The sequence below is a fragment of the Suricata suricatta genome, chromosome 7, assembly GCF_006229205.1.
Source record: "Suricata suricatta isolate VVHF042 chromosome 7, meerkat_22Aug2017_6uvM2_HiC, whole genome shotgun sequence".
Classification (NCBI taxonomy): Eukaryota; Metazoa; Chordata; class Mammalia; order Carnivora; family Herpestidae; genus Suricata; species Suricata suricatta.
This window is the reverse complement of record NC_043706.1, coordinates 134,706,863-134,721,460: the sequence shown is the minus strand read 5'-3', so window position 1 is coordinate 134,721,460 and position 14,598 is coordinate 134,706,863. Positions and strand designations below refer to the sequence as shown.

The window sequence follows — 14,598 nt, the reverse complement described above, 5'->3', positions numbered from 1 at the left end:
TATGGTGACCAACAATCCATGTTTGCTTGGGACTGAGGAATCTTCTGAACTCTAGGGCTTTCAGAGTAGAAATTGGGATGGTTGGTCACCCACCATCTCATGCCCATATGACCCCAATCGCAGCTCCTCCTTGCCCCTTCCAACACACACACACACACACACACACACACACACACACACACTATAGATTCTTTTCTCATGAAAAATTAATACATAATAAGAAGTTTGGAAAATAGAGAAAAGTATAATGAAAGACAAAACACACATGCACCCAACCCTACCATTATCCAGGGATAGCTGCTATTAACATTGTGACATGTTTTTTTTAGTCTTCTTTTTCTATATAGACAACACTTCTGTGCTTATTTTCACATTTCATAGCTGCCCTCAGTATTCATTCCAACTGGATTATCTTCATAACATGATTTGTAGGAGTGAGGAAAGCCTAGCCTGATTTATGTCATCCTACACTCCTGAGATATGGCCCTGGATGGATGTCCAAGGTGTAACTTGCAAGAGCTACCAAGCACTTCGGTATCAGGTAATTAAATCCTTAACAGGGGTCAGCACCCATTTTTGAGGTTTATAGATAAAGGAAGGTAGGTGAAGTTGCAGAACATTTAGCAGAGAACCACAATAGACTTGGACTCTTTCATTATGAGATCGCAGAGCTGATTCTATAATTATTATCAGTATATGAGCATTTCTTATGTGAAAGAGAGTGATAAATTTTCCCCCTTGCCTCTAGTGAATAGTTAGATGGAAAAAAAAATGAATCTTAAGCATAGTGTGAAGGATTTAGGCTAGATAATAAGAGAAGTTATTAACTACCTTAGTGGGTTAGAAAGAGTGTAAGAAATCTCCTCTGAAAGTCTTTAGAAATGATAGAGATTTTCCTATCAAGGAAGGATTAAGTGTGGGCCTGCCTAATGCTGAAGAATAAACAAAATAGTCTGTCAGGGTCTCAGCCAGGCCTCAGGTTCTAGGATTCTGTATAACAGAGAACACATAAAATACATGTAACATTGATTTTTATTTTACATTTTCCTTTGAGAAACAAAGAAAAATAGTGCTATTTTTAAAGTCTGAGTTTGATTTTCAGATGGTTATGAAACAACATGTTGCTAAGGGGTTGGATGGTAACATCACTGAGGAAGGCACTGGAGTATGACGAAGTTGACTTTCATTATTTTCCCAGATTGCATTCTTGTTGCTTTCCCTTGAAACTTTAAAATAGGTTCATTTAGTTTAGTGAATGTCTTAGCTGGGATTTTAAACCCTATTTGTATTTCAAGGGATTAAACCAAATCTACATGGCTTGCAACACCACGGGTAACTTCCGGCCTTTGCTTCTTCCTGCCTGCTATGTTGATCATTCTTAATTGTTAACAACATTCACTTCAACGCTCTTTATGTTTTCTACTGGCCTTTTTTCCTCTTGCACATTCATGCGAATAGTGTATTCGTTGTAAGTATGGTCCATAGAGAAAGTATCTCTTTCTATGCAAATTGGCAGCTCAGGGAATAGTTGGAAGCTTACAATGTCATTGAAAGTCACACAAATCAATTGGCAAAAATTACTTTCTGTGATTATCTTGTTTTTGCCATTACATTTTTAATTTTGACAGTTTAAGTGTGTTTAGGGTTCACAGTAGTGAAAGGCCAAGTAGAATGTGGGGCAGGTCACTGCTGAGATCCCCATTGCTTGGCTAATGAGGTTTTCTTTGGACTTTGGGTGTCATTTAATCTCATTAAGATTGAAGAGAGATACTTTAGAACAAAACAAACGAACAAGTATTTATTGGGTGCCTATGATGTGCGAGGGTTGTATTAGGTAGAATGGGGCATCAAAATTAGGCATGCTTGCTTTCAAGAGCCTTACTATCTAATTAACAAGAAAATAAGTAGTAATAAAATAAAAATATAGAGCACATAAGAAAAGGTGCCACAAAGTGGGGCATGATTGAATGTCAATTGAATTATACAGGTGAAGATTATTTGATTTTGGAGAGAAAATTGTGTCAGGCTTCTTTCCTTCAGGTGATAAGCTATGAGTTGGTCTCAAAAGCTTTGGCTACACGGAAAAGGGGCCTTCCAGAACAGCAAATTAATGTGTGTAAAGGCTGTGTGGGAGAAAGCAAAAGTAGGTTTAGGAACTAACAAATACATTTTGGTTGGAAAGGAGACTTGGAGCCAAAGAATAATGGAGAAAGTTTGGGGACTCGTTCTCAGTGAATACCAAGTGTGTGTATTCATTTTCTTTTTCTATTTTTTAATGTTTATTTATTCTTGAGAGAGAGAGAAAGAGACGTGGGGGAGAGAGATAATGAGCAGGGGAGGAGCAGAGAGAGAGGGAAACACAGAATCTGAAGCAGGTTCCAGGCTCTGAGCTGTCAGCACAGAATCTGAGGCGGGTCTCAATCCCACAAAGTGTGAGATCACGATCTGAACCGAAGTCGGATGCTTAACAGACTGAGCCACCCAGGTGTCCCAAGTGTGTTCCTTTTCTATTGCTTTGTAATAACTCACCACAGATTTAGGAACTTTGAACAACACCCATTTAGTATCTCATAGTTCTGTGGTTCAGGTACAGCTGGGTTCTCTGCTTAGGGTCTCATAAGACAAAAATCAGGGATCAGCTGGAACAAGCCAGAGGTTCTCAAAAGAATGCTTCCAAGCTCATTCGGATTATTGGCAGAATTCAGGCTCCTGTGGTAGCAGGAGTGAGGTTCTTATTTTCTTGCCAGTGGCTGGGGAGGCACACTCCAGCCCTACAGGACACCCTGAGATCTTTGCTCCATGGTTCCTTCCATCTCAGCAACAAAGAGCTTCCCTCCTCTTGAATCTCTCCCCTTCTCCTAATCTGTCTTTTTTCTACCACCACGAACTGGAGAAAACACAGTATTGAAAGGTCTTATGCGATTAACTGAGGCTTTCCCACACAATCTCCCTTTCCATTAATTCAAGGTCAGCTGATTAGTAACCTTAATTACATCTGCCAAATCTCTTTCTCCATGTAATGCAACATAATCATGGGTGTCACCCAAGGGGAAGAAAATCAAGAGGGTCAGCTTAGAACTCTGCCTACCACACCAAGTTGTAAAGTGATACTGTGATGTCCCTTTCTGTTGCTGGAGAGCGCCAGCCTCAGGGCGTGTGAGGAAGACATGCCTAGTTTAAATTGTGGGTGGAATTTGGCACTTTTGTCAACTCTTCTTTATTTTCAATCAAATACCCTTTTCATGGAGGAAAAATGAACCTGTGAGGAAAGTTCTTAGATAGTTTTCCATTCATCTTTCAAGGTTATAAGCATGTGAAAGGCTTCCTTATGCCCATAACGACTTTGGCAGCTTTACTGACTTGACCTAGAGGGGAAGACAAACTTGAAAGAGCAAGAAAAATTCCTCTGAAGGTGTGTATACTATTCATAAATCCCTTTTTTTCTTTCCCTGGACCAAGTATCCTTACATTTGCTACATTTTAAAAGAGTCATGTCATTCCAACAAAAAATACAAAATCCTATTTCAAGGGATAGGCAGTAGAGTTGGTGTCAGAATTTAGTTAGGAAACAATAACTCAGGTGTTTATAAGTAAAATTTACTGTCCTAGTGGTATTCACTTTTCCAACAAGGCTGCACCAAGTTGATTCATTGAGGGAAGAAATGGCATTTATTTATATTCTCTCACTGAGTCATTGCATCCACTCTGAAATTTGACAGTCATGCGAGTGAGCAGAAGAAAAGGGAAAGGCTGAGCACCTAGTGCAGCAGAACAAGGAAATAATTTCTCGTCCAATATCCTTGGAATAATTTGCTGATAGTGTAGCCAGTTGGATGCAAGTAGGATAAATACTACCAGTCAACACATTCATAATGCTTTGGGCAGAGCCTTGGGCAGAAGGCTCTGCATAAGGTGTTGCTGGTATTTTTCAAAATTGCTCATGTCCTTTTCCACTATGAAAGGAGCTCTTTCCTTTCCTTGGGGTTGCTTAACTTCATTTAGGAGAGTGTTAAGACCTTTCTCGTAATCTGTGAGTCCCAGCCAATGGATGAATGCAAATATTGTTATCATCTCCCATTGACAGAGGACTCCATTGTTACAAAGGACAGAAGTGTTAATCCTTTTGTAATTAATGCCTTATTGGGGTCTGCGTAGGTCAAGGATATAGTTGGATTTTGGTAAATTAACTTTGAAATCCTTTCCTTAACTCCCATACTCCCATTTTTCTTTTCTTCCCTTTCTTTTTTTTTTAGGTAACTATTGCATATAACTTTGTTCTTTTTCATTTGCCAATGATATAAGACCTAGTATATATGTTGAAATGAAACTAAACTGGACAAAACGCAAATATGAAGGACACATGACTCTTTCTAGATACTTCCTAACAAATCACATAGATAAGCCCAACACAGAGGAATCACTGTGCTCATGTGGTAAAGATTAGCCACCAGCATAATAATTTGCAGCTATTCTATTGGTCTCTCCAAGAGTGACCAGAAAGAACTTTTCTTCTAAATTCTATCACTGACAACATGCTCTTAAATCCAAATGGAAGCTGAAGCCCAATGTATTATATTAACTAATGATCTCATCAATTCACAAATATTTGTTCCTTTAAGGATGTGTGACATAGAAGGAACATATAAAATACATCTTTCGGTGTTGGTAGTAAAGTGCAATTGGAGAGATGCGAAACCAGTTAAGAGCCTGATGGTGTGTTTCAGTTCATGAGTGCTAAGTGTGGCTCAGAGACAAAAGACAGGTGTCTGGAAAGGTGCCCAGGGGAGTGGACATGAAGCAAGCTCATGGGGGGAGTGCAGTCCTCATGAGTGGGGACTCTATTTGGTGAGCTTAGCAGGCTGGGGAATGGCAAGAGTGAAGTCAGGATCACAATAGCATTGTTATAATTGATAACATACCATATACATGTATAGGTAGCACACAGACTAGTGATGGGCAACATGGGCTTAGCACACAAAATGAGCTTGGTTTAAACCTATACCATTTTATGAAATGCAACTTGGGCACATTATTGAAGCTTTGGGCTTTGGTTTCTCTATTTGTAAAATGAGAATAAAAATAGTAACTACCTAAAGGTTATGAGGAAGATTGAGTGAGATAATATCTAGAAAGCACTTGGAATGTGTCTAGCCTGTGGTAAACATTTAGTATCATTTAGTTTAGATGGTGATGATGATGATATAAAAATAGTCCTGGGAATGATCAAACAAGACCTCCATTTAGCACATGAATGGCATAAAAACATCTAACAACGATTGAATGCTTACTACATGCCAAACATTGTTTCAGAGTACATGACATGTATTATCTTATTTACCACTCACACCAATGCTCTGGGGTAGGTAACATTTTTAACCCCATTTTACATAAAGGGCAAAGAGAGGAATGGGAACTTATGTAAGGTCTAACAGTTTGTAAGAGACAGGGCTGGGATTTCAACCAGGCAGTCCGGTGCTGGAATCTGGCTGGTCACTCTTATATACCACCCTTAACTCTCACTCCATAACGGGGACTCTACTCCTTCTTAGAAGGCGCGGGGGCGGGCATCCATTATCAATCCCTGTCTACACTGAGCATATTGAGCATTCCCCCAGATTGTGGGATACCAACCTCAACCTCAACCCTTATTAAAAATATCTGTCTGTTTTAACTATGCTAATGAGTGGTAATGAGTTCAAACCTCTTTAAGAATTAGGAACTTTGTTTCAGAATAAGAATTAAGATAGATTAAGATATAGATTATTTTAAGTTTATTTATTTATTTTGAGAGAGAGAGAGTGTGTGAGCATGAGTGAAGGAGGGGCAGAGAGAGAGGGAGAAAGACAATCCCAAACAGTCCAGGATGTCGGCCTGGAGCCTGATGCAGGACTCAATCACACAAACTGCAAGATCATGACCTGAGCTGAACCAAGAGTCAGACACTCAACTTACTGAGTCACTCAGGCACCCCTAGAATTTTTTTCAATAAAATTTTTAAAGATTTGTAAGAAGGGGTCATGAAGGAAATAGAGTAATATACACCAATTCTACAAGCCTCGTGAATCTGTAGAAAGTCCGTTGTTTTATTTCTTGTGTTAGAAAAATTTCAGCACACCCAATTAATGAATGTATATGCCAAGCATTTACCATGTGCCAGCCACTGAAAAAGGCTAGGCAGTCTCCGATTCTCAGGGAGTGGGCAATCTAGTTCAAGGTACAGAATACTAGAAGAGAGTTTGGTATCTGACCTGTATAAAGACCCAGACCTGAAGCACAGGTTCAGGACTTACTAGTCGTGTTCTTCAGACTTTGATGTTTCTGAGATTGATGATGTTTTGAGGATTGTTTGTTTGGTTTCTTTATAGGGAAAATGGGGATAATACCACCTTCCTCCCAGGGTTGTTAGAAGTAAATCCACTGAAGTAATATCTACAAACCATCTGGTACCATTCTTGGCATGCAGTGATTCTTATGAAACAATATATATTATGATTATGATTATTTGACATACATCCTTATATACTTAAGAAGAGCAATCAGACATGACAGGACATCAAACCAGAGATGCAAACAATAAGTTGGCATTTAGGTCAAAGCGCTGAGAGAAAGGGAACAGAGTGCCCAGAGATTATTTTTCTGAACAAGGTAGAGTTTAAGTTAATGCTTTCCTGAATGGTTTCTAAAAATTCCTAATTTGTTAGAATTAAAAGGGTCCTGAAGTCAAATAGTCCAGAAGTCAAATATGTTTAGGCACCACTGGTGAAAAAAGGTTAAAAAGGTTTCATCACCGTGTGACTTCTCAGGGCCTTTTAATGACAATTACATAACTTTCCAAACAGAAGATTCAGCATTCAGTGTCCTCAGCATATTTATCCTTTGTTCTTTCATGGAACTCCCATGGGCAGCGTAGTACAGCACACTCTGGGAAATGTGAAGAGAGAAGGATGGATGGCCAAGTAGCAAATGGAGGTGAGGCAAAGGTCATGAAAGGAGGAGAGACAGGAGTGTGGTGAGCCACCAGAGACCATGCTGAAGGGGTAGACTGGGGATACTCTGGGGAGAGAAATGTATTATAGAAATGAGGAATGAATGGAAGGTTTGTTTTGTGATTAGAAATATTGTTTTTTTTAAGGAAGATTAATCAGACTGATGGTCCAGAATGTTCTGCATGGGCTAGACCTGCCTCGGGAAAGCCCGTCAGGTTTCTGTGTTAATCCAAGCATGAGAGGACATGGTTCTTCTCAACCTTGTCTTTATTGATTTGTTTGTTTGTTTGTTTGTTTTAATTGTAGAGAGAGAGCAAGTGCAAGTAGGGGAGAGAGGCTGAGGGAGAGAGCTAGAGAATATCAAGCAGGTTCCATGCTCAGTGTGGAGTCCCTCAGGGCCTGACCCCATGACACTGACATCATGACCTTAGCTGAAGTCAAGAGCTGGACGCTCAACTGAGCGTCTTCGTCTTTATTATAATTTTTAAGCTGATTATTGTGACTTGTTTACTTGGGCTCCACCATTGCCAAGGGTCTGACTTTATGATAGGCATCCAGGGTTTATACCAGATCTCCAGGGCAACATCTTCATTAATGGATGAATGTGTCTTGGGACATTTCTACTTCTCTAAGCCTCTCTCTCTCTCTCTCTTTTCTCAAAAATTATTGGGAAAAAAACCCCACCGGTGGAGACATTCAAAGTAGGTACAGCTTTGTTTCTGGCCAACCTATCTAAACTTGCCTTTAAAGAAGCCACACCCCTTTATGGTGCATTTCATGTTTGCAGGTCTGTCATTTGACATGCCTCCTGGACTATGTTGGCAATAGACCAAGCAGAGCACACAAATGGGATGGCCTACCAGCCTTCATGGCCCATTGAGTTGTGAAAGGAACAAAATCTGAGTTTTTTCAGTGTGAATGAAAATTTAAAAGAGAACAAGAGGAAGTGCTGGTATATCACAGTTTACAATTACTGGAAATCCCAGCGAAGCACGATTCAAGGACTGTCTGGTGATCTCCATGGAAAGAACAATGATTGTTTTTGTGAAATTCTCTCCCTCTCTCTCTCTCCACCTCCCCTTCCCATCCTCTTTCTCTCTGCCCCTCTCTGTTCCTCTCTCTCTCTCCATCATTATCGTATTGAGATTAGCAGGCCAGCGCCTAGTGAGCAGCACATGCTGGATGTGCTCCCTATCTTCTTTCCTTCATTCACTTTGATCTTGACCTGGAAGAGATCCTTCCACCGCTCAGGAGTTTTCAGCAATAGTTTTGCACTGTTTGATCACTTGGCTATTTGGTGTGTGAATTGCTTTTTTAAAAATATACAGAGAGATTTCCATTTCCTTCTTTCACAAGTGAGAGGTGAAATAGAGTAGTTCTTCCTAGAGGTAGAGATTACAAACAAAACAACAACAACAAATTCTAACCACCGTACAGCCAACAGCTGCCCAATTAATGTCATGTGCATTTACAGCAAAAGTGGCCAGTGACAACATAGCAGAAGGCAGCTCAGGTCACAAATTCAGAACAGGAAATATATTTTCATCTTGTTATTTATGACCCAGCCTTAAAGGAAAACAGATGGTACTACTTTCAGGACTGTTTTGCTCTTGTTTCAAATGGCTAATTCAAATCGAACATGGGATTCTATTCTTAGTCAAGGCAGCTGCTGCATTGTCTGAGCTGCGTTGTTTTTCTCAACAACATCCCCTCCCCTGAACCAAGCAGCCCAGCAGAAGACCACAGCTACGTCACCATCACGCAGGAGCCCTAGGAGAATTGCGTCTGCTGGTGGCAGAGTCTCACACCAACGGGGGTGAAGGCAGCACTTAGGGCAAAATGTGGCCCCCTTTTGAGTATAATTCACAACTTTCACTTTCTCCACTCGTGCATTGAATCCTGTCAAAAGCATGACTTTCCTTTTGAAAGCAGTGGTTCATCCCAATTTTAGAAGAGTGACCTCTCAGGGACCCTTCTAGGGTGGGGAAGATTGCAAAGATGGAAACAGAAGTCAGAGAGGCCTAAGAGGAAATGGAATGTAGAGACGTTCCTATAGGATAAAGGAAAAGGCAGATACTGCTGAGTGCGTCTCCCTAGGTGGCCATATTGTCCTGCTGGTTTTCTTTAGCCAAAGGCTCTATTCAGGAGACTCACTGACAAGAGGTTGAAAAGTAAACATTTGGATGAATCATTCTTTTAAAAAAATCAATTTTTGAAAGCCATCAAAATAACATATGTACATAATTTTAAAAATTAAATATTTCCTTTTTTTTTTCCCTCTCCACTCTGAGAGAGAGCCTTGGCTTAATCCTCCTACTAGACATCCCAACCCTGCCATCCTACACACAAGAAACAATCACCTCAGATTTTGTAATGTTAACTTCAGGTTTTCCATATTTCTGAGAAACATGCTTATATTGTTGATGCTTTCATTTTAGACAATATGCCTCAATGTTCTCTAGTGGTATTTGAGGATTTAGCTGCCTACAACCCCTTGTCTACAACATACTCATTCTCCCGACTGAGTTATAGTAAATGTTTTGTTATCTGGCAGTTTTTATATTATTATGAGTAAGTACATCTTTTTGTTGTTGTTGTTGCCAAAACATATAGCATAGTATTATTAGACTTGTTTTCTTGTACAACTTTTTGTTTTTCCTGGAGTTGACTATTGTTCGATTTTAAAATTTACTTATATTTTTGTGTTTTTTTTAATTCCTTTTTCCTCTTTGGGAGGAAATGCATGACCATAATCTTTTTCAAATGATCAAACATATTCAGTAAGCTACTAGTATTCCTCTCCCTCCAGACTCCTTCTCTCTGTGAAATCTCCCTTCTCCCTCATTTCCTCTTTCTTTGATCTATTTGCTGGCTAACTCCTTTGAATAAGGCTTAATTTAGGACTTCCTGTTACTTTTTCTTTCTGTTGGCTCCTTTTCCCAAGATTCCATTTCCTATGAAAGCGTACTAAACACAGACATGCATGGGAAGTAAAACGTGTGATTCCTTACATTCCCAAAATTATTGTTATTTTACCCGCACGTTATATTATAGTAGCTTGACATGGCAGAGACAATGAGAGATCAAGACTAGTGAAACTGAACATATACCAACAGAAACTCTTTAAAATAAAATGCAAAACCTAAAATTATAAACTTCTGTATGAAAACATAAGGGAAAATCTTTGTGATCTAGGGGTTAGTAAAAAATTTCTTAACTAAACGCTGAAAGCACGATCAATTACAAAACTTAATTTTACCAAAATAAAAAACTTTGACTCATTCATTATATTGTGGAAGACAATATTTGCAAAACACATATCTAATAAAGAACCTGTAAGCAGAATATATTGTTAAATTAATTAAACAGAAGGCTACAAGACTGAGGTTGTTCTGATGCCTAGTAGGCAGCTTATGTGAGCAAACCAAAACTTCAGCCTGGTAATGCTTCTAAGTTAAGAAATCAAAGCTAAGGGAAATCAACCACAAAGAACCAACTAACCTTTTTCTAGGAAGGTAAATGCTTAAACTACAGCCAACCAAATAATATTACTTCTGTCTTTTCTCTATACAAGTCTTTCCCTCAGCTCCTGTTGGTAGAGTGCTCCTAACTGCTTCTGGTTCGGTGCTGCCCAATTAGAATTAATTTTTGCCCAAATAAACTCTTAGAATTTTTAATATGCCTCAGTTTATCTTATAATGGAACTGGTGTCACAAGTGGAGACTCCTGATGGCCCCCAGGAGCAACAAGGGATGAGCAGGTATAAGGTACCCACTGAGTCTGTTGGGCTTACTGCTTTCTAGCTGTCTCTGGATATCATGGTTAAGTCCCTCAAGGGCTTTTGTGTTACAAGCTTTTAGACTTCACATGAGCATTTCTTTTTCTGGAGTAGAACTGGGATCAAACTGGGTTGGACTTAAAATGGAAATTAGGTTTGACTTAAAATGAATGGGGTCCAGTGTGAGACCTTAGGTTGCTAAAATTTTATTTTAGGAAAAAAGAGGACAGAGGGAGGGGTGGGGTTGGGGTGGGGAGAGAGACAGTGACAGAGAAAACTCAGTTCCTCTGAGTCCAAAGAGTCTGGGAGTCCTCCATGTGGGACTCTGGCTAACGACATGTGTACAAATTATGGGCCCAGACCTGTGTTAGTCTGAACAGTGGGTTAACTTCACCAAAGATAAATTTAAAAAAATTTTTAGTTTATTTTTTGAGGGAGAAAGAGAGCAGGGGGAGGGGAGTGAGAGAGGGAGAGAGAAAATCCCAAGCAGGCTGTGCACTGTCAGCCCAGAACCTGATGTGGGGCTCAAACTCACAAACTGTGAGATCATGGCCTGAACTGAAATCAAGAGTGGGACACTTAACTGACTGAGGCACCCAGATGCCCCTCCCAAAGATAATTTTAAATTACAGTGGGAAAATTTTAACCTAGATAAACATATCCACTTACTAAATGCCCTAGAGAAAAGGGGTCTCAGCCTAGAACACACTGTAAAGGGTAGAGAGAAAATTATTTTTCCTCTATCATTTCTGGTGACTAGGCTGGGACATGCTGAGACACCACACTCACTCTGGCACCTGCAGTTAAGATCCTAGGAAAACTGACAGAAGCCAGAAAAGGGTGAAAATTTTTATCAAAGTCAGCTCTCTTGGATCTTTGTGTGTAGTGCCTGGTTTGAGAATGAAAGATAAAATTTCATGTCGTCCCTTTTCAAATTCAGACTCTTGTGAATTTGGTTTTGGGGTATTCATTGGTTATTGATTCTTTCTCTTCCAGGAACAGCTATCACTTTCTTATGTACATTATATCGTGTTCTGAGAACTTAGCTGGACTTTCTGCCTGTCATGCACACACTCCATTTGTGGCCAGTGTCCTATGGACTGTTGACCACTCTCATGGGACCTGGCTAAGTCCTTCTTTTGGTTATCTTTGGTTATACCAATGTTTCTGATTACTGGGCGATTCTGGATCCTGGGAGGACTACATCCTTGTACCCTCTTTGGGGAAAATCTACAGGTAAACCATAAAAGGCTCATTGGTTTTGGTTTTGAGTCACTTGATAGGTATACTGTTGGTTTAAAAGAAAAAGGAAATAAAAGGGAGCTCACTACTGCCAGGAATATTTATTATTTGGCCCAGCTAAAATGTGATCATAAGATATTGTCAAGGATTAAAAAAATGAGTTCTGTAGTCAAAAGTTGGCCTGATATTAAAAGTCTGATAGAAAAATTTTTAGGCCTTTTCCTTTAAGCTAAAATGGAACTATATGCCCACGGGGAAAGAAAACCTTCTGCCATTCAGGAAGGATTTAGTAAAATATTCCAAAGACACACAATCTGAACTAGAACATAGGAATCTTTTGATTTCCATCTTAATTGGAAATCTTCTCCCTAATAAGAAAATTGAAAATCCTGTAGCTGGATGGGTGGGTCAATCCTTTGAGATCATTCAGGTTGCAACTGAATTCTTTGAAGAATTAAAAACCACTTGTCTTACAAATCAAGTCTTTACAAGAACAGAAATGTGGCTCTAGGGGCAACTCAAGCCCCCCTATCCTTCATAGTAATCTCCAGACCTCCCCTATTCATCTCTGAAGGCTTGCAGATTGGAAGAGATATAGACTTGGAAACAAAAGTTTTTCTTGGAGAAATTTACATTCTTTCTCTGCCTTTGAGATGTAAATGTTCTGCCAGATCTTCTTTTATAAAAAGCCACCTCTTATAGATGCAAACTTTACCGAGGTAATGGTTATCAGAACAACAACTAGCTAGTTGGAAACTTGGTGAATGGAAATATTAAAAGTCTTTTCTGCAAATATTAGTAAAAATGTATGTTATCTGAGCAGGAAAATTTAACTTATTCCACCTGCCAGAAACACAATTTGGATCCAGCTGTTCTTTTATAAACTAGCAAGTTTTGCATTGTCTTACCTGCCTCATGGCTAAAATTTTAAAATGAAAGCTATGAGATGTTTGTTTGTGTCTGTCTGACTGTTTAGATATGTCTATATATGTATGGTATGCATATGTTATAGATGAGTGATTTTTCTCCCTTTGGATGGTACTGACAAAATTTGTAAAAGATTTCTATTTAATTGGTTTAAAGAAAAAATAAGCGATTATATAAATTAAATATTCTTTCAGAAATATAGAAACTAACTCAAAAATTTTTCATGTTTAAGTGGTCTGGGGTAATCTTCAGCAAATAAAAACTAATTTAAGTTTGTTTCTTTAATTAGAATATGAGTGTCTTCAGAGTTATCAAGATTAAAAATAATGCATCAGTAATGTGACTTTAATCTACCCGAGTTTCTTAGAAGTCAAATAAGCTCGGGGTGCCTGGGTGGCTCAGTTGGGTGAGCATCTTTTTCTTGACCTTGACTCAGGTCATGAGCCCAGGACCATGGGATGGAGAGCCTGTGCTGGGCTTTGCACTGAGCATGGAGCCTGCTTGAGATTCTGTCTCTGTCTCTGTCTCTCTCTCTTTCTCTCTGTCTCTCTCTGTTTCTCTCTTTTCCTCTCCCTTACTTGTATTCTCTTACTCTTAAAAAAAAAGTAAAATAAGTTCATGTTACCTTTGTTACAAAATTTTTCAGTAAGAAAAATAACTTAAGATGATAGCTGTTTAATATTTTGTAAGATTTTCATGAGTAAGCTATATGTAATTTATTAAGAACAAGTAAATTAAACAGGTGTAAAGATAAAAATTTATAAATGAACATTTCAATAATAATAATATGGTGTGTCTACTTAAAAATGGTTTCCAAAATCTTTTTAGTAAATTGAAACCTTAAAGTTATAGTAAGTTAATTAAGTGAAGAGTATTCATTGAATGTCTAGATCATTCCCAAATAAGATAAAAATTTTAAACATTAATTTCTGGACCTAGATTTATCTACTTCTGAGTTCTTATTAGAAGAACTTAACATATTTGCATTTATTTATAAACTTGTACCAAGTTGAAAAATTTACTATAAGGAAAAATATACTTCTAGAAATTATGAAATGTGTTTATAAACTTGCCAGTCCACAGAAAGCTAGTTTAACAGACAGTCCATCATTGCTTATTGGGGTATCTCTCCCAATCAGATGGAGGCCCCCAAATGTATTAGGTGGATCAGGTGGAAGCCGGCAACATGGTGGTGAAAGAATTCACCCTGGCAGAGCAAAGGAGCTAGAAGTTTACTGAATAAAATGCAAGGGAACAACAGGTAAGACAGTAAAGCAGAGACTGTCCACCACAAGGCAGTGGGTGGGGGTCCTATTTAAAGAGGGAAGGTGAGGAGGTATGGGAATGAACGGAATTCTCCTGTTTTGGAAACTGTGCCTGGCAGTAAGTAGTCCACTGGTCAGCTAGGGCTTATGGGTATTTTTAGGTGGTTCACCAAATAAGCCTGTTTGTATTCAGCCAGGGGAGTCACTGTGGGCCCTTCTATGTTACTGCATCGCTCACTGGTTTCAGTTGCCCAAGCCTGTTGCCTGAAAGTGGCCTCTCCACTAACTTCTTAGCTTTTATTAAAATTTAAGGTTTCTAAGGGTTAAGAATTCTAGTCAACATATGGAGTCAAAGCTTCTAGAAATAATAAGCGTGAAAAGAAACAACTGTGTATGAAAA

The 14,598-nt window shown here is 38.9% G+C and overlaps 1 long non-coding RNA gene across 2 annotated transcripts; it reads left to right on the top strand.

The window, feature by feature from the left end:
- Positions 1-260: 260 nt before the first annotated feature.
- Positions 261-6,453, top strand: LOC115295537. 2 transcript variants are annotated; one of them, XR_003910459.1, is made up of 3 exons: positions 261-541; positions 3,303-3,412; positions 6,366-6,453. It is a non-coding gene; the product is annotated as an uncharacterized LOC115295537 (long non-coding RNA). The 2 variants fall into 2 exon arrangements; XR_003910460.1 differs by lacking the exon at positions 6,366-6,453 and adding an exon at positions 4,254-4,337.
- The last annotated feature ends 8,145 nt before the right edge of the window (positions 6,454-14,598 follow it).